The 21807-nt window shown below is 35.1% G+C and overlaps 1 protein-coding gene and 1 long non-coding RNA gene across 2 annotated transcripts in view; one reads left to right on the forward strand and one right to left on the reverse strand.

The window, feature by feature from the left end:
* Positions 1 to 1005: 1005 nt before the first annotated feature.
* On the reverse strand, positions 1006 to 7497 carry LOC145296818 (uncharacterized). Its single transcript, XR_013870028.1, has 3 exons — positions 7391 to 7497; positions 1389 to 1467; positions 1006 to 1141 (listed from the first exon to the last, which is right to left on the reverse strand). It is a non-coding gene; the product is annotated as an uncharacterized LOC145296818 (long non-coding RNA).
* LOC145296817 (protein Mo25-like) overlaps positions 5814 to 21807 on the forward strand; it is a 102800-nt gene continuing 86806 nt past the window's right edge. The window contains exon 1 of the mRNA XM_080142902.1: positions 5814 to 5931. The gene's annotated coding sequence lies outside the window, so the exon portion shown is untranslated. The remainder of the gene's footprint in view (positions 5932 to 21807) is intronic.

Consider the following 21807-nt stretch of genomic DNA (forward strand, 5'->3'; position numbering starts at 1 on the left):
ATATATATATATATATATATATATATATATATATATATATATATATATATATATATATATATATATACTTTTTTACTTTTTTAATCACTACTATATATTGGGTACAATATAATAATCAATTGGGAATTGGCTCTAGGATAAATAAATACAAAATCTGCATAAATTAAAATATACATTCAAACATATTTTATGAGTGAGCAACACCAGGTTGATGGATTTAGAGGGAGAGGTCGACCATATAAAACATGGGGTCAGTTAGTTAAGGATGATCTTAGGAAGTTGAGATTCCGATCAATCCTTGTACAAGAGGCCTGGAGAAGAGCCATCATGCAAAACTGTCCAACCAATGTTAGCATGGAAACAACGTTAAACGATGATGCTGGTGATGACTTCTTTCTATGCTGATTGATAAGATTTTTCTTTTTTTCCTTTCTTTTTCTTTATCGACTGATACGTCTTTCTTTTTTCTTTCTTTTTTCATTTTTAAACTGTCCAATTTGAGACATTTTCTCTTTTTCTTATTTTTTCTTTTTACATGGGAGTCACTACTTATCAAGGTCTGAAAGCCACTCGAGGATAGTGAGTGTAGTGTCTGAGACAGCAGCATATTAATAGTTAGTGGTGGAAATAAGGTAGAAATGGATTATTGGAGGGGGGGGGCTCAACAAGAACCTGTTTACATTGGACTTGAAGACGACCATATTGTAGTCAGCTGGAAAGCAGGTCAGCAGAACAGAGTTACACAGGTGGGCAGTTATAGGAAAGAAGCTTTGTTTATGGAATTTTTGTTTAACTTTAGGAACAGATAAAGAGCGGGGGAAACTGTTGATGGTTGTTGCAGCTAGATGAATGTTTTGTGAAAGTTTGGTAAAGGGAGACCATAGATTGGAGCTCAGACGAGCACTTGCTATGAAAATAATGATAAAGCAGAAACAGGCTCGCAACGTCTCTTCTGTGGGAAAAAGGTTGCAGCAAAGATAAAAGGGCATCACCTACTAGGTTTCAAAGCTGGTTTTGAACTTTGTTAAGGCATGATAGGATGATCCAAGCAGCTCCTGCTCAGATAAGGCAACAGCACTCTATTTTAGGACGTATCTGGCTGTCATACAGGTAGAGGATTGCGTCAGGAGTTGGATACCTTCTGGAATGGTAAAATAATGCAATCATTTTTCTGGCAACCTTGGTAAAAAATTTAATTGTCTTTTATTTTACATAACTAATTGAGACATTATTTTGTATGAAAATGAGTATTCATATAGATATTAAGTAAAAGACTCCTAGATGATGCCAAGTAGTTACAGCTAGTGTTAAATACAAATAAATGTCTGAATAAAAAGTTATAGCATCATTGAAGATGTGATATGAACGAATATAAAAAAGTTACTTACTTGTATAAGATACTCTCTTTCTTTCTCTATTCTTTCAACTTACCGTTTCCTCTTTTTTACTTTTTACTTCTTCCTCTGTCTATATTGAGTGAAAAGGAGATAGAGATAAATCATTCACAGCATGGTGTCTCAAAAAAAATATTATTTCACATAAAGGTGTGAACTTCATAATTTCTAGCTAAGAAGAATGATTCCTACTCGTTTGAAACAGATTCTTTCCACACGGCCGATTCTTTTACAAGTGAAGTAGTTTATTCCAATACAAACAGTCACTTGATAATGAAAAGGACAGAGAGAGAGAGACGAAAAGAGAGTTCTTCTGACTGATACGCTCACGCATTGATGCTCTATGGAGATGACAATGACAACAAGCATCTAACAAAAATGGTAGAGACACACACACAAACACAAAATGGTACTCTGAACAAACACATATATACTTCTAATGTCATATCTTCTTCTCAAGATATGACTTTCAAATATTATAGGGAAATGAATTATCTTTTAATCCATTTTCTTAAACATACATCTTCTCACACTCAAACCCAACAAGGCACAACCAAATATAAGGACGAACTTTCAATTCAATTCTCTTTGATACACATGTCTATTTTTTCCTCACTCTAAATAAATATGAGTTTCTTAATGTTAATCATGTTTCTTGTTCTTCTTGCATCATATATTCTATTTACTTTGTATTTCAGAATATTATTTCCTTTATAGTGTTTCCCTCTACCAACATTTAAAAAGGATTACTCGTTACATTTCCTTAAAGTGTACGGTAGTCACCGAGACAACAGCGTATTAATAGTTACTGGTGAAAATCGGGTAGAAATGAATTATTGGGGGGGGGGGGTCAACAAGAACTTGTTTACATTGGACTTGAAGACGACCATATTGTAGTCAGCTGGAAAGCTGTCTTCTCCCTCTACACAACTTGACAGATGGAAAATTATCATACACTCCCGTGCTGTTGATTTCTGACATGATTTGAAAATGTAATCTTCTGTGGCAACATTGACAACCAGGGTTATCTGTCTGATATCCCACATTGGTGTCTCGTCCAAATAAGGATCTACTTAACCAAGCAGTGAGGTGAATTTAGCACTTGCTAAATGGTGACCTATCATCATCATCATCACCCCCCCCCAAAAAAAAGTTGTTTAACATGTAAGAAGGATTTGTGCAAACATGTCTATTTCAACTGTTGTCCTGCGTGTTTGTATGTGTGCGAATTCAGAAGGCATTGTCTGTGTATATCAGTTTGCCTCTGTTTTGTCAGTGAGAGAGTGTGTGTAAGAACTTGTATGTATGTGAGTTCAGTGAGTGTATATATACTGTTATTGTGCCTACAGAAGTTTGTGTGTCTTGTGTCTACCACAACGTTTGTGGCCCAGGAGTCCGAGTCTATTTTTGTGAGGGCCGTTCTCATATATATCAACTATGAAAGAAAACCAGAAAAGAGAGAAAGAAAGCTGCGTGTTTGAGTTTTTATAGTATGCCCAAGATTTGAAATTGAATATTTTTTGTGTCATGATTGGTTGAGAGAGTGTCTCTATGAATTTGCATGTGATTGTTGTCGTTGTGCATTCAGTAGTTCATAAACGTTTCACTATGATCTCGGCCCATAAAGATGAGATGGTGTGAACTTGTTTTTGTGAAGATTGTTCTCATGTGCGTCGACTGTAGAAAAAAAAAATCTAGAAAAGAGAGAGAAAGTTGCGTGTTTGTGTTTTAATATTACGCACAATTTCTGATATCGTGAGTGGTTGAAAGAAATTGCTGATTTAAGCGTTTGTCCAGTTGAGAGTTGATACTTAAAAACAGCATCGCTTAGCACAACTGCCTTGCATAGACTCCATATAATTTCCCAACTTTGTTTTTAGTAAGAAGCATGACATTATGAAGAAAACAAAAAAAAAAAAAAAAAGAAAGAAGAAAAAAGAAAGAAAGAAAACAAGGAAGCCTCCAGAGCTTTAGTGAAACAATAACTTTTGTTAGATGCAGGGGCAGAAATCTGGGACTTACTCTTGTCGGATGTTAGAATATAGAAATGATGTATACTGTTGAGTTCGTATGGACTTGCCTCCCCACCCACGGGGGCAAAGTTAGACACATGGTCCACTTTTAACATGAGGAAAATTCAGCTCCCAAAATGCGGCACTCTGAATTGGAACAAAAATAAAAATTGCCTCAGTCAAGAAGGAATTCTTCTTCATTGATCAAGGAGAGAAAAGACTAAGTGCAGCAGCAGAACAGATACTACACTTCGTTCCAAGCCAAAATGCGTTTCATCTAGAATTTAAAATGATGAAATTTAATAAATCAATTAATTTGAATAAATTCATATAATTATTAATTAAAATATAATCAATTAAAATATATTTAACTATTAACTAGTGTTGCTTTGAAGTCTTTTAATTTGGAAGTCATTTTGGTTTCATTTTTTTTTTTTAATTTTTAACCAAATTATAAATTTTTTAAAAATAGGATATGGAATATTAAATTTAATTATTACAGTTTGGTCTGATCACTAAATTATTAACTGAAGCAATTTGTTCTAAAAATATAATTGTTGGGTATTTTTCACGATAGACGACAAAATGAAAAAGTGGTCAAAAACAAATATATATGAAATAAATGTTACCAAAAGTAAGATTAGTTACTTTTCTACCGACCTAGGTAAGGTTTTTTATTTTAACTTATTTTAAAGCATTTATTTCTTTGAAACACAAGTTGTCTTGAGTCTTAGAACAAGAGTTAGAACAAGAAAAAATATTTGACATTAGGCAGTCATCTGAGGAGTCACAATAATCGCCCAAAATTGGAAATTAAATAAAATATTGGTAGAACATTACATTTGCGCATGATTGGTGATATTTATTGGGTGGGTTTCTATCAGCATTTTGTTTAATTTTTTATTTTGTGTGATCATCAAGACTCTGCATATGATCATCTAATGTCAGCCATTTTTTTCTTGTTCTAACTTTAGACTTGCCTCTTCTTGTGTTTCAAAGTAAATAAACGCTTTAAAATAAGTTAAAACACAAAAACATATGTAGGTAGAAGAGTAATTTATCTTATCTTTAGTGACATTTATTTGTATATATATTTGTTTTTATTTTTAACAATTTTTTTCATTTTATTGTCTATACTGAAAAATGCCCTGACTGTTTGTTAAAGTAAGGTAATGTTTTAATCTCTATTTATCAAATTATTGAATGTAAATATTTTTCAAAACCTTCATAAAGATTTACTAAGCATTTTTAAGCTAGTTTAAATGACAGCTTAAATGTTTTCAAATTCCCTTTTCTTTTCAACTATTAATAAAAGATTAGAATGACTCGTTTATTTCTGAAGGAACCAATACTACATTGGGATTTAATTTTGTAACTAAATTGTTGTTTTTAGTTGAAGTGGCAGAGGTGTATTATAGTTAACAATGCAAAATAGGTGAAAAAACAAAACAAATGATAATTTTACTTTTTTAAACGTGTTTCTAATTTCAGAATCTGTATCAGTCACTACCTTGGATGCTTGTAATAATATGGACGAGTATTTTGAAATAAAAAAGAACTGAAAAACATTTTCAGTAAGTTAAAAATATACAGATCGGTCGAAAATGTAATTTTTATCGTATTGTTGATAGTTATCAGGTGTATTTTTGTTTAATTTTCGATTTTTTAGTTGTTAAAAATACAACATTAAACGAGTAAATTACGGCAGTCATTTTGAATCCCTCCAAAGAAACGATACAAATTTAGAAATTAGAAACTCTTTAAAAAGGTATTCAAACTGAAAAGCTATGCAGGTTTACATTTTGTCATGTTTGGTAAAAGTTATTTGTTGTAAAATTTTTCATCCTTTTTGCGTTGTTAACAATAATGTACCTTTGCTAAGAGGGAATTCTGGAAATACATTTTTCTTGTCAAGAACATGTACCAATGTTCGACAAGATAAACTTAGAAAATATAAAGGATATTATTGCATTTTCCATTTTAATACATAATTAAAAAAATTAAATTATAATTACAAAAATAATAAAAACAACAGCAACAACGATGCATAAGTTATACAGTTGCGAGAAACGCACATATACACAGACAACAATTTTATTAATATACAAAGTTCCTATTTAAAAAATCACTGTTGAAATATTTTCATTGAATGTTAGTGTTAATTTTCAACAAAACTAGTTCTCACCAAGATGATTTTGTTTACAGTGTGTGCGTGTGTGTGTGTGTGTGTGTGTGTGTGTGTGTGTGTGTGTAATGCTTAACTTAATATTTAAAAAGTTGGAAACTTATTTTTTTGTTTTTGTTCGTTTGTTTTTATTTTATTTTGAAGGTGACCAGTGTTTTATTACCAATCTGATCTTCCGTACTTTTCTTGGTTGGGGAGGGGCAACATTTTCCTTTGCATTCGGTCATTTCCGTTGTTCACTGCGCAGGGAGATTTGTTGTGACGTCAGCCGTGAAAGTTTGCTTTAGGAGAAGCGTGTATTATTACTGTCTTATAGTGACGTTATCTTCGATTGTCAGAGGTACGTTTCATTTTTATTTTAAATTAATTTGTATCATGCGGTTATTTTCTGCGAAATGATAAAGCTAATCGTTTGTTAAGACAGTCAGGAATCGAATGGGCCGACTGAGGATTGTCTAATGTGTCAGTGTTTTATTAATATTTATTTACTCTTATTGGGGTCTTCGCTTTTGAACGGCCATGTTTTATAAGTTGGAGGTTTCGGTTTGGATATCTATCTCGTATTTACACATTTCTATGGGAATCCTATGTAGAATTATCTATTTATTTATTTTTTTTTGTTTTAAATTATAATATAGATTTGGTAAAGAAGTTGTTTATTATCGGAATTTGATTTCTGTTTCCGCTGTCTAGTCCTTTGTGGTTTGTGTTAAGGAGTGATATATATGTGTGTATGTATGTATGTGTGTGTGTGTGTGTATATATATATATATATATATATACACTATTAGTCTATAGCTCAGAATATACCAGATAACTTTATTTTAACTTTTTTCGAGCCTTTTTAAAATCTGACTTTATTAATATATATCGTGGTGAGTGAGTCTCACAGAAACGTTTGTCTTATTCCACCGAAGGAATTCTTCAGGTTACATATATATATACACACACACATACCCTTCGGTATTGTTTATTTCACACAAATGAAAAAAACAATTTCGTAGGTTTATCCAATTCAGATTTAAGTTACTTGTCATGAATTTGTAATCTCTAGTTTCTAACAGTAAGAATATTTCCTGATCTAAAATAATTTATTGACAATATATCCGTTAAAAACGCCAACGTATTTACCAAGATAATAATTAACTACAAAATCTTTATATTAATGAAATTGCGTGATAACTTCTCTTGTATCGCTATCCCTCTATTGAATTATTTTTATTTACTATTTATTGAAATAAAAAAAAATAAAACGAAATTTTAAAAAATCCTATTTAGAAAAAAAAATATTTTAGTGTATTCGTAAACAAGTAAGTATTTTAATCTTTTGTTAATAGTTGAAAAAAAAAGTAATTAAATTCGTGATTTTTCGAAATTTGGAAACATGTAAACTGTCGAATACGAAGCAATTTTTGGCTTTAATTTCTACGTTGTTTTGTTAACAGAATGCAAGTTTTGAAAGCTTTTTATAAACGATAATTTTATAAATAGAACTTGAAACACGACCTAAATATAGTTTTCTAGCAACTTAGTTTTTAAATTATATGATAGCTGAATAATGCCGTAATAATAACTTTCACAAAAAAAAAAAAAAAATGGATGAAACAAAAATGCATTTAAGACAACACCCGGGTAACGCCGTATAAATGTAATTAATATGTAATCTTAGCAATAACATTTCTGTATTATTTTTGATAATACTATATAATATATTATTGCTTTTCGATTATAAAAAATGTAAATAATGTTTGAACAGCAAAAAAAAAAAGCAAACAAAAAAAAAAACAATTCTAATTTACTTGCGACGCAATAATTTTTAAGCGTTCGTATCCGTTGGGTCAGTATTTGTTTATATAATTTCTTAACTTTTATATTGATTGATTACCATGATTTTGGAAGAAAATATTTATTTAAAAATGGATGACATCATAAATGATGACTGGTAGTTTTTGAGCGACTTAAAAAAACTAAAGCTCATTTTGTGACGTCGCCCATTTTCTAGTAAATATGCCTATTAATGACATCTTTCCCTTCTATCTTTTAATTATTTACGTCATTCGCTTCCTCTCACTTTTTTGTCTTTTTTTATATAATTTGCCTTTTATTATGTCACCTGGTGTGCACGGTGGAAGTATAACAAACAAGATCCAGTTTTGCTAGTTTACCCAGTGCACTTTCACCGTAGTAGACGATACGTAACCATTCAGTTCGCGTGTTTTTGTTGTTGTTTGTTTGTTTTTTGTTTTTTTTATTAGATTTTCACCCCAAACAAGGCATTTTGCCACTTTGGTGTAGGGAGCTAGGGACATAAGCTACTGGAGTACTATGTAGGGAGTTGGGCAGTAAGATGTTACACTTGAACTTCTGCATGTCAGTACAGTTGGGGAAGCAGGGAGCTGGAGTAGAAAGCTCTCCTACATAGGGATCTCCTCTCCATTGTGTAGGAGTGGTGGGATTTAGCTGCTTGTCGGGTTTGTCGAGGGTATCGTGAGGGCACAAGTGCTTGCAGTTCGTCAGAACATTCACTAAATACTTATAAAATACTTATAGAACAAGCAGAGGGACGCAACATTTCGTCGGTGGGACAGAGGGTGCAGATGAAGATGACAGTTCAGGACCTATCAGTTGTTGTGACAAGAGCATTTAAATCACGTTTATCGAGACAACAACTTGTTGTCTCGATAAACGTCATTTAAATGCTCTCGCCTATCATTTTGTGACGTCATCCAGTGTGCATGATTATCCCCAATCATTTAGTGGATTAAGGCAATATACACGACGAGGAACAAGATAACACGATTTATAAAGTTTAATTAATATAATAGACTATAGAATGGCACGTTCGAATAGTAGACGACTCGTGACCCGAAAAGACATCATTGAGATAAAGGATCCTCCCAATTTGATAGATTTATATTATTTCAATGATCATGTTAAAATGAGTAATGGCATTTCATTCAGATTGTATCCTTTCAGCGTTCCAAATTCCTTTTCAAAAGACTATAAAACTTGTACCTTTTTGTTTTTTTAATTATTATATTTCACTTTAAGATGTACTGGCGAAGTATATATATATATATATATATATATATATATATATATATATATAATGTGTGTGTGTAATCTATACTATCAATTTTTTCCCCAGAGAACTTAGTATTTCGTTTAGTTAACTTTAATGCGAGAAAAGAAAATTGCCCGTTTGAAGGTTTCAAAATTACTTTCGAATTTCGAAGTGTTATGTAAATATAAATCAACCATTTTATATATATATATATATATATATATATATATATATATATATATATATATATATATATATATATATATATATAATGACTGACACATGGTTACGTTGTGATACTTCAAAATTTTAAAGTAATTTTAAACCTTTAAACTGATAAAAAGTACTGTCTAATCCTGAATTCAATGTCAAGTATTCTATTTAGATAAAACGTCACGGTTTTGTGTGCATAAGCCAAAGACGCGTTAATTTTCTCGCGCATTCCTGTCTTACTCAATAATCAATGTTTGTGTTGTAAATATAATTTACATTATAAATTAAAATCTTGTAAAACGAAAATTTAATGCACTTCGCATTTATTTTAACTTAAATCACCTGTCAAATTGGCACTGGAGTTATCTCCCCTTGATTTAGGTTTTGTTTCGTTTTTTTACCTCTCAGATGGCGCTTTCTTGTGAAACGAAATCGCCAGGTTTTTTTCCCCTACGCAATTAAATTAAACTTTAAAAAAAGAAAACCTTCGAACCACATTTTTTATTTATTTATTTATTACTAAACCGTAGAATAAATGGTGCTAATGCACTTACTGATCCGCGCTATTTTTAAATCGTATTTCCAAGTTTAATTAAACTTTTATGATATGTTTTTTTTATTCAATTGTAAGGTAGGTATAAAACACCCTCCCCCTCCCCATGTTAAGAATGGCTTTTTAAATAATAACGTTATCATTTCAGCACGGATCAATAAGTGCATGAGTACCGAATAAATTATAAGTTTATATGTTTGGAATATTTCGCTCGGTTATAATTTTCTTTCGATCACGCAGTATGTTCATATAGACATGAAATCGACATACGAAATACCTACATTGACCAACTAACAACCTGGACCCAATACTAGAGATAAATGAGATTTCATTGATAAACTAAAGGGTGCGTAGCTGAAATCATTGATAAGAATGTTTTTATCTCTGGACATATTAGTTTTCGTAAATAGTAAACAAACGCTATTGATGCGTTTTCAGTTTCATCTGTCTCCGTTTGAGTTTCGCAGATCCATTTACGAAATTAAAGAGATTTATTAGGTCCATAATGCGCCCCAAATAAGAAATAACAGATTATATCAAATGTTTCTTGGCTATCATTTATCATATAAACCATAGATTTTGGGGATTAAAGAAAATTATTGGCACTTGTGGATTTTAACATTTTTTATTTTCATTTTAGGAAAGTTCCGTCCGTAGCGAGGGAAGATTTTACACCCCCCCTCCTTTGCTTACCTAAATTAAGATTGGCTTTCTAAATTTGCACGGGATGTTAAAATGCACAAGTGCCAAATTATTTTGATTACTAAAAGACTAAGTAGTAAAAACTAAATGTAAAAAAAAAATAATTTTCGTAATTGTGAATACAGTACTAAACCCCAACTATCGAAATAATATCGGAATAAATTTGAAGCATCAAATATCCACTAATTCCGTCATATTAAAAAGCTGAGGTAAATCTTTTTAAAATAGAAAGGAAAAATAAAAAAAAATTCTTTAGTCAACTTGATGTTTCTTTACTTTCTGGTAATCTTCGGCACTTCTCTACACTATTAGAATGAAATTTCGGAAATCGTAATACTGAATTTCACAGGTAAACAATATCTATGTATTCCTCGTATTTTTAAGATTATTATATCCAAAAATTACGAAAATCGATGAGGTAGAAAATTATTAAATAAAATAAAAAATAGAATTTGATGAAAAGTAAAACGATCGTAAACACACGGGAGAATTAAAAAGGGAGGTAATTTTCCGTTTCATTTTAACAAAATGGCCGCAATTTTTTGCCTGCTAATACGATTAGTTTATTTATTTTGTTTAATAATTCAGTAATATTCAGGTAATTTCGACTGCATAATTTGGAAGCTACCATTGTAATTTATTAGAATTGACAAAAAAAAAAAAAAAAGAAGTGAAGCATGAATGATCCCCCCGTGAGTGCACAGTGAACGAGGCATAAAAAAAAGACTAAGTTCAGCACACACACACACCCTCTTAACCCCAAAAGTCCACTAGGGCACGTAAAATCTTGGTGAAAATGAAAGAACGGTGCATTTTAGGCCTGAACATATGTAAATTTGAGTTCTGCACCATGCAAAAAGAGAAATGACTAAGTCCATCATTTGCCCCCGCCCCCTTCATTTAGCCCCAAAAGTCCCCAAGACTTTAACATATTTAAATTTGAGTTCAGCACCATACAAAATTGCTAAATATACATACACAGAAAATTTCGGACAAATGTGGTAAAATAGTCCCCAAAACGGAGTGTTTTTATTAGCCCTAAAAGAGCCCCTGGAGCACACCCAAGAATTATCTCGAAGTATAGACAAAGAAAATTATATAGAAATCAGTTAGTTACAACTTTTCAGAAAGTTTTATAAAAATCCAAGGCATCAAATTTTTTTAATAAACGCAAAAGTGTCAGTTTTAGCCATTTTAACCCAAAAGGCACCCCTTGGGGGGACAACCAGAGTTTCCTGGAAAATGCGTTTTGTTAGTTTTTTTACTCATATCATGTTTAATGTTTGTACAAAATTTTAAAAAATTCTAAGCCGTAGCTGAGAAAAGTGTGGACAGACGGACAAGGGTGAATTTACAGGTCCACCCTCCTTTTGTCGGGGAATCAAAAATCAGTAGAAACCATTGTTTTTTTATCTGAAAACTCCATTTATCGACTACAAAATTTCGTCCTAATAATGTAGAAGCGCCTAATCTTTCAATCGTTTATTCCATTTATTAGCTAATATGTTTTTTAATTGCAAAAATCTAGATTTTATGAACTTAGTATTTACTTTCTTTTTATATCGATATAATTTATTGAATTGTAGTGTCTGCATGTTTGTTTGACTCTCAGAGCTTTTAAGCCCCCTATAATCATATATAGGCTGTCTATAAAGTTTGTGTGCACTTTAAAAAATTATAACTTCATTTGTATTTGCAATAGAAATAATCTGTAAAAAAATGTTGTAAAGTTTCATGTTCCTAGTTTTAAGTATAGTTATTGAATAGTTCTTTACAAAATTTACTACGGAAAAAAAAAATTTTCTAAATCAGGAATTTCCTAAAAGATAGATCGAAAGAGGTGGACCATTTTATTGGCCTCTGTGGGGAGAATAGAGAAGGCTTACCGCAAAAAGTGCTCATGTCTGTCTGTCATGCGGACTGAGAAGGAAAAACGAAAAGATTCAAGATGGCGACCGTGGTCTTGTAATACCCACAGTCTCAAACAGTTCTTGAAAAATCACATCTCACACGTTATTTTGAGGTGTGCCCGGGCACCATAAAAGCATGTTGGGGGGCAGGGGGGGAAAGTAGTGTTCAAACCTGTGTAGAGTGAACATCGTCAGACTTTTTTGAAGGCAGTGATATTGTAGTTGGTCAAGAAATAAGCCAGCAGAACAGTGTTCCATTGGCAGGCAGTTCTAAGAAAGAAGCGTTCAGACCTGTGTAGAGTGAACATCGTACGACTCATACTTTTCTGATTCAAGCTATTTTAACTTTTTTATTTCGTCATGGACAGGTTCGACCTAAAACTGATTGTAAAGTTTGATGGCTCCCCTGCCGGCCCCTCCGTAGTCAAGTGGTGGGAAAAGGCCAAGCGTGTCTGCAGTCTATGTCAAATAAAGGATCCAGCACTAGTCATCCCGCTGAGGCTCACCAAATGAGCGTATGCCATCTATCAGCAGCTTGGAGATGAACTTGGCCTGGAGGAGGTTAGACAGGTACTATTCACAGCCTTTGCTATGGACCCCTTTGTTGCTTAGAGGCAGTTCACCAAACGGCAGCTTGGGCCAAATGAGACGGTGGATGTGTATCTGGCGGATTTAAGGAAGCTGGCCGTGCCGTTCGGTTGAGCGAGCGACCAAATATTAGGATGCACCTTTCTGGTCGGACAACACCAGCCAACTGCTGTGAGCATCGTCAAGGATCAGTGAGCTGGGGCTAGACGAGTTGCTGGCCAGAGCTCGGAATATTCTAAAAGATAATGCGGAGCCGGTTTCAGCAGCCGAGGAAGCACCTGCACCATCAACAGAAGATGTGAAGTGTTATAGATGTGGCGGGCCAAACCATTTTTCCAGAGACTGCCAAAGCAGTGTGAAGGATGCGCCTGACTGAGGGATGCGAAGACGTGTGCGTGGCTACCGGTGCAACAAGTTGGGCCACGTAGCAAGAAGTTGTCCGGGAAATGGGTAAGGGGAGTAAGCTATAACCCAGTCTTCTCCCCAGATCGCTGTTAAACAAGGCGCTACCGGCGGTGAGCGTGTGCGTCAATGAGCATGAATGTTTTGCGCTCGTAGACAGCGGATGCACGTAGACTCTCGTGCACAAGGCATGCTGTGATATGTGATACGAGATGAGGCTGCTGGTGGAGGCTCTCTAGCCTCTTGTGGAGTAAGCATCATCCGTGTGAGTATCAGCGATGAGTCCTCAGTAGCTGTGCGAGCCCTGGTTATAGACATGAACTGCTTGGTTACGACCTGCTCCTAGGAGTTGACGCTACTAAAGAATTAGGTGCCGTCTGTATTGACAATGAGGGTAGGGCACGGTTCACTGAAGCAGGTCTCGCTCTGGGCGCAGCCATGGAACTGGAGCAATCTGAATTTCGTGCTGAAATTGCCCAGCGCACAAAGTCTTGGACAGTATCCTGAAAATGGTTAAACGAGCAGCCGCCAGAGAAATTGTACAATAGTGTGCTGGAATATAAGATTTCCCCCCCGGAGCCCGTGCGGAATACAGCAAGTAACTATGGACTTGGATCGATAACGGGTAGCTAGTTCCTTATCTCTAGAAGGAATTGGATCCCTCAAAGTGCCTCATCCTTTTAATGGCGGTTATCCAGCAAAACAAGCAGAAGGTGAGGCCGATGCTCGATTATCAGGAACCGAATGAGCACGTGGAACCTTTTACAACTCGCGCATACGTACGTATGCACTGAAAAATTGAGAGAATGGTGGCAAATGGGATCTAATGTATCTTTATTAGATCTTCGCAAAGCCTATCTTCAAGTGTATGTATACCAATCACTGTGCCACTACCAAGCCATACTTATTAAGGGAAAAAGGTATTGTCTAAGCCGCATGGGGTTTGGACTTAATGTGGTGCCATCAATTATGTAGATGTTGATGCCGTCCTGGCTAAGAATGAGTGTGTACAGCAGGCAGCATCTGCATATATGATGTGTACATGGACGAAGGAATTATGGATGCAGCGCATGTGAAGGAGCATCTCTGCAACTTTGACCTCCTCGGCAAGGAACCGGAAAGGCTACAGGATGGTGCATGGATGCCTGATCTGTATGTCTGGAAAGAGAATGACGTCCTATGTTGGAAACGAGGGAATAAGGTCCCAGACATGCCCCACGTTGCTATGCAGCGAAGCATATTTTATCTGTGGAAAGTTAGTTGAGCACCTCCCTGTGGACAGCTGGCTTCATGTTGCAGTGGCGTTCATCAAATGGAGAGCGTCTGATGTTACCGCTGGGTGTGATGAAATTCATGATGCCCCTCTCAACACTATGGTTGGGGAGGTCCTTACCAGGTGTGTGAGGAAGACCCAGCATGCGGCAGATGGTGCGTCGATGGCCGAGACCTCAGTGTCTGGGTTGATACAAGCTCTCTTGCCACTGACATGTCGTTAGTCCATGATGGGACCATAGTGAAGGATGCTTGCTGGCTACGACCAGAAAAGGACTCCCAGCATATAAACCTGGAAGAGCTCAATGCCTTAATTGAGGGGATAAACTTGGCAATCCTGTGGAAATCGACTACCCTGCGACTATTCACCGATTCCGCCTGCATTCACAAGTGGATTTCAGATACCCTTACCAGGCGAGCCAGGGTGCAAACCAAAGCCATGAGCGAGATGCTCATCCGACAGCAGCTTGACACAATCCTAAGACTGGTACAAGAATACACGTTGTCACTCGAGATGTCCCTTATCAAATCCAGCCTGAACAAAGCAAATTGTTTGACAAGGGTACCCCAAACATAGCTTGATGCCACCAAGAGAGCCATTGAACCCGTACAACTTACCTGCACCACATCCGTGGGCTCCGTTTGATTTAATCGAATCAAAGAAGTCCACCAGCAAAGTAGGAACCCTGGTATCAAACGCACCTTATATTTCGCTAAGTTGGTTGATTCAGGAGTGCAGAAGGCAGACGTCAGGAGAGTGGTCAAAAGCTGTGTGGCAATCCATCGATCCAGCACCCGTTCACTGGGAGAAAGGAAAGCTGGAGGTGAGGGACCACTGGAGCCAGCTGGTGATATATATCACCCACCACAACGGCGAGGATTTCCTGACTCTCATTGACTGCAGCCCATCCAGGTTTGCAATATAGCGGCCACTACACCAGCAAGATACAGCCACCATCATCTGTCAGTTAAACAGTGTTTTCCTTGAACAAGGTCCCCCAACAGAGATACTAACTGACAATGGCACTGCATTCACCAGTGTTCAAAAAGTTTGCTGATGGCTGTGGAGTACACCTGTGGTTCCGATGTGCCCAAGTACCAAGCGGAAATGAGGTCATTGAGCAGAACTACAGGACTGTCAAGACCATTGCAGCCAGAACAGGCTGCACGGTGTCTGAAGAGGTCTACCTGTACAACACCACCCCAAAGGATGATATCTGAACCTCCATGGCACTGGCCGACACATTGTACAGGTATCACATCAGGGTATAAAGGCATAGAGACCAACCCGTTGCCCAAACTGGAAACAAACCAGAGATAGACTGAAGAAAGGGGATGTCGTCTGGATTAAAAACCCATGTGGCAAGTGTACAACAAGGTATGGAATCAGATGTGTCACTAAGGTGATCAGCACACAGGCAGTGCGAGTCGACGGCGTGCCCCATCACGTTAGGGACCTGTGGCTGGCAATGCTGTTGCAACAACCGCTGGACGACACGAGCGAATTATAGTTGGAGATCAGTGAGGCATCACTCTAGTTCACACCAGCTTTATCCGAAAACGACTCAGACATCAGTAGCCTCCCAGGGAACGCAGTTTTTTTCAACCCACAGACTGCGGACGGGAGCGCAAGCAAAGATGAGCTGTGCGCCAGTTCCCCCTCTTCAAAGAAGCACTCGACAGAGGCAACCACCACTTCTATACCATTGCTGTGATCATGAAATCGGGAAGAGTGTGGGGAAAATAGAGACGATTTAACGCAACTTATGCACTTTTGTTACCGAACTGAAATAAAAACGTTATTATTTAGAAAGCCACTCTTAACATGTGGAGGGGAGGGTGTTTTGTAATTATTCTGTACTTTCAACTTAACAATTTAATTTAAAAAAAAAAAAGAAGATATCGTAAAACTTGAATAAAACTTAGAGTACTATTTAAAAAATAGCACTGTAACAAAAGGGCATAAGCACCAAAATAATAATAATGATGGCAATATCATGTTATGGGCCGTGAGCTTTAAAAGGGTCATAGGTTTCCTGATTCAATACCGGGCAATGATGGATCTTCGTACTGTTTATTTATAAAATTCAATATGAAAAAAATTCAATTATTTTTTTACTTAAGTCGGTCGACTTGATTCAAACAAAACCAAATTTAATTTTGTACTTTGAATGAGTGTTTGTTTTCGCCTGTGTCACTACACGGAAATAATATTACAAATCTTAAATGTGTCAAACATTGTTTTGACGATTTGATTGGTAGGTGGGGTTTTCCGGATATCAAACATAACCTGCACAACAACACACCTTTTTTTTATATTTACATTTAATTCTTCTCTCTAAGCATGTCTGGCACCGTTACTACCAGGCCTTCAGCCGAGGATCAAAGTGTATTGTCTATTATGTTCAAGGTTATTTAGGAGGCCACACTATCTTTTTTCATTGAGGGCTTAGTTTATGGCCAACTTCATTAGAATGCTAAGGAATAGCTAATTTTGCCCTCACCCAAAGTGCACCGTTTTGAGGAAGTTGGATTGTCACAAACTAACTTTGCCAAGCTGGTTCGTTTGTTTCAGTTGTTTTATAGTTAAGTTTAATATCTCGTCTATTTATTTCTATTGGTTTTCACTCAAATTTTGAATAACATTGATTGTTGCTCGTCAATTCTGTTTATATTACCCAAAATGGCTGCCATAGAAATTTTATGAGAGGAAAAAAATATTTTGAATGAATCAATTTGATATTTCACTAGAATAAACAGAAATAAACATTAAACCATTTCTTGGAATTTCATATAGTTTGGTTAACGGAAGAAAAATCTAAAACAAAATATGGATCAAATAATTTTTCACCAAATGCAAGAAAAGTTAATATTCTACCGACCTGTATAATTTTAAAGAGTGGAAACTGAATGTTAAGATTTAATATTTCTGTATTTGCTATTGTTACCTAGTCAAATACAAGTAAATTAAAAAAGGCGTTCGATTTTGTTTGGACGTGGCTGCTAATTTCAGATTTAAAAGGTAGTAAAAACAAAATGACTTACCTTACTACTAACTCTAAGTGTCAAGGGGGGAGGGGTAGCCGGAGTTAGGGTTAGTGGTAAAGTAAGTCTTTTAAGAAGTGAAATACCTACACACAGTTATCATTTTGGATTTTTTACTTTTTTCAAATTGTAGCATACAGACAAAATTTTACATTGAAATAAAGTAAATTTTAAAAACTTTTAGATGTTTAAAACAGGTCAGTAGAAAATTTTATTGCATTAGGTAACAGTTATTTGTTGTATGTTTTATTTCCGATTTTCATTCTATTAATCATACTACATGATTAATAATTTCTTTTATTAATTTATAATTAATTATATTGTTGTACGATTTTACCTAGTATTTTTTTATGGAAATTACTCCAAACAAGGCATGAAGCCACTTCATATAAGGAGCTAAAAAAAATTACATCATAGTCAAAAACTAGCACACGATACATGTTAGATGGGTAAACTCCAACACAGAAAACAGAAATTGGACACCTTTTTTTTATCATCACCATCATGGACTTAGTATTTTAGTTAGGTATATTCTATAAAAAATTTTAAAAATCATGAAATATACCTAAAAATTTCATCATTTCTGAGAAATTTAAAGCCATCTATTTGTATTAATTTTAACATTTTTCTGCAGAAAAAAGGCTAAAATTTATGAAAAGTTAAGTTAACAAATTTAATTAGGTTAAAAACTTGATTTAATTCTTAGTGTATTTTTACATTCTTTTGATAATCAAATATTGATAAATAGTTAAATAATTAACCAACTGAAACCAACATTTCTATTAATGACATCAACAAAATTTCAGCTTATTCATTTCAAAACATAACATTCAAAATGGAATTTGTGCCTACATCAGGGACGGGTTTTCATGTGGCACACATCTCCAATGACGACCCTTGAGTGTCCTTATTTATGTTTCCATGTTGCACTTATTCACAGCACTGCTTTTATTTTTGTTCTGTATCGTCCCCAATGGAGTTATTGTCATTAAGCGAATCTCCGAAAAGATTGACAAGATTCTGTCAATTTATTCTTCTGCTAACATTCATATCTGACCCTAATGTTTACAATGTAGAAATGACTAGTTTATTCCGACAAGACAAACGAGGAGGGAAATTTTTCTAATGACTTGCATAAAAATAGAATCACATTTTCCACATACTCAATACTGATGAACAGTTTGCAAGCCCTCTTGATCTTTTCCTGACGACTTTCTTTAGTGCTGCCAGATCAGACTGTCTTGAAGATATTGGCTTCCTGACCTAAATGTTTTTTTTTCTTTTCCTTTTTCAAAACTTAATTATGTCTGCAAAGCCAAAAAGGAAAACAATTTTCCTCTGCAAAACACCCAAAACATGAATAAATATTTAAATAAATAATTTGCATTATAAAATCTTACAAGATTTTATAAATCAAAATGACTTGATTTTGCATTAAGTAACTCGAAAAGGGTTGATATGTCATAAAACATAACAACCAAACAATTTTCCCTGAACACCATATATCTACTGTTCTATTTCCTCTAGGTTCTTCTAATCAATCAACATCTCCAGTAAGAACACATTTAAGTTCAGAGAAACCTCTCCTGTCCGTTTCCATCACAAAGTGTATCGATACTCACTGACTGATGGGATAGCTTCAGATATTTTGTCTCTGAAATTCTTTTGTATTCCATTATCAGAAAAAGTGTGTTCTGTGTTACCTCTGATATGTTTGATTGGTTAATCATTGGTATTGAGTTTTATATTCTCTAAAAAAAAAAAAAATCTAACAGCAACCAAGCAACCAGTCAGTATACACTTCTGAGTGTGGCTCTCGCATTGCTTGTCAAAACCAGTATTTCAATTGCTTTCAACAAAATAGATGCTCTGAAAACAAAGCCGCCTTTTAAAACAGTTGCAAATGAGTTTATAAAAAATACAAAAGTCCTATACAAAAACTGTTAAATCCAGAGTTGGCTTTGTATCTCATGAGATAATAGATATAAGATTCCTATTCCATTGTGAATGATGTAAATATGATGTCCTTAGCATCTGATGGAGCCAAATAGTAAAAATCTTTGTCCGCTCTGCATTGCAACCGCTGACAATGCAGAGCTGACTCAAGCCTTAGCACTTTCAGCTTCAATAACACAAAGTCAAAACTAACTGTTATGTCAATGGGAAACAAAACTCCAATGAATCAGTTATGTCATTCCTAAGCAACTTCAAGACCGAATTAGTTTGCTTGGATGCAAAATTGTATTCCGGAAATAACTGCTGTGGACTCGATCCTTGAGTAGCAAGTGATAGTGAACAATAGATAAAAATGGGAAGAAACTCCTCCCCCTTTTCCCCCATGTAGTTCATATATGTGAGATCAGAAATTCACGTCCTTCACCACCTCAGGTCATATTAATATAACAAAATGAATATACAACTTCCAATTTCTGCAGACTGTCTATATTAATAAAATTGTATGACCACTTGTACGATTTGGCATAATCACATTGACACACCAATTCCCGTTACATCACCAGAGTTAAGCAACGTTGATCCTGGTCAGTACTAACATGGATGACCACTTGGTAATACCAAGTGCTATATGTGTTCTCCGTTTATCTTGGTGTTGTTTCTAGCTATCCTGGGTGTTTCCTTTTCACTAGACTCAAGCAGTACTGACATAGGAGAGGAATAGTTAGGGATTTCACAGTTACATGCACAGCCACTTTTACATGGGCTATCCATTGTTTCCCATGACTGAACAGAGAGCATGAATAATAATGACTTCTCCTTTGTCAGTGTGCATTTGTTTCTTGTGACTTCCAAAATAGCATGGTAACAAAAGTGCGTAAGGTAATATGATGTTATGGGCTGTGCACTTTAAAAGGGTCATAGGTTTCTTGATTCAATACCGGGCAATGATAGATCTTCGTACTGTTTATTTATAAAATTCAATATGAAAAAAATTCAATTATTTTTTTACTTAAGTCGGTCGACTTGATTCAAACAAAACCAAATTTAATTTTGTACTTTGAATGAGTGTTTGTTTTTGCCTGTGTCACTACACGAAAATAATATTACAAATCTTAAATGTGTCAAACATTGTTTTGACGATTTGATTGGTAGGTGGGGTTTTCCGGATATCAAACATAACACGCACAACAATGCACCTTTTTTTATTTAATTTTAAAAAAAAAATCTTTTTTTTATATTTACATTTCATTCTTCTCTCTGAACACATCTGGCATCATTCAGCCAAGGATCAAAGTGTATTGTCTGTTATGTTCAAGGTTATTTAGGAGGCCACACTATCTCTTTCATTGAGGGCTTAGTTTATGGCTAACTTCATTAGAATGCTAAGGAATAGCTAATTTTGCACTCACCCAAAGTGCCCTGTTTTGAGGGAGTTGGATTCTTACAAACTTACATGTTATTTACTATTAATCTATTATTTGTGATTTTATTGATTTTAAATAAAATAGTTAAACAAGTTTTTACAAATACTATTAAAAAACGTATTGAAATGAGACAAGGTAAAAAGTTCACCACAACATAAGAAAACAAATGCCTAATTAATAGGAACTCTTTTCTTTTTGTACATTAGATAATAAATATATGGCCAGCTTCTCCTTCCTTGCATTTGTCATGCAATCAATATTCTATCAGCCTTCTTGCTGATTTGATACTTTTTTTTTTTTTTCTACATAGGAGTCACCACTTATCAAGGCCCAGAGGCACTCAAGGATAAGGGTTAAAGAGTGTACAGTAGTCAATGAGACAATATCATAGTAATCGTTAGTAGTGTAAATTTGGTAAATTGGATTACTTAAGGGGAACAGCTCATCAAGACCTTGCTTGTGTTGAACTTGAAGATGACCATGTTGTAGTCAGCTGCAGTTCTAAGAAAGAAGCTTTGTTCATGGAATCTACATTTAGGTTTAGGCACAGATAAAGATTGGCGGAAAATTAATGATAGTGTTTTCAGCTAGACAAGTGTTTCCCATGAAAGTTTGGTGGAGGGGGGCATAGATTCTAGCTCAGACGAGCATTTGCTATAAAAATAACAATAAAGCAGAGACAGGCTTGCAACGTCTCTTCTGTGTCAAAGAAGTTGCAGGGAAGAGAAAAGGGCATCCCTTACTAGGCTATGAAGTCTATTTGAACTCTGTCAAGTCAGGATAAATAGATGAGTAGCACACCTTTCCTTAGTCGATGAGGTATGGGCGAAGAGACTGACGAGGGTTGATTACACACGGCACTGACGATCTTGATGAAGTCTGAATGTGGCCTCCAAGTTCCATACAAGTTCAGTTCTACTAAAGAATGCTGAGCGTTCTTTTTCACAACATGAGCATGGACAATCAAAATTCTGATGTTGAACTTAATACAGTTGCTGACAGTGTCTTCTATTTATGTCATAATGTGCGCTGTTCAGACTATTCCCACTTGCGCAAAAACTAAAAGGTTCCATTTCAAAATGTATTT

This window comes from Euprymna scolopes, chromosome 17 (assembly GCF_053919585.1).
Source record: "Euprymna scolopes isolate OS-2025 chromosome 17, ASM5391958v1, whole genome shotgun sequence".
Classification (NCBI taxonomy): Eukaryota; Metazoa; Mollusca; class Cephalopoda; order Sepiida; family Sepiolidae; genus Euprymna; species Euprymna scolopes.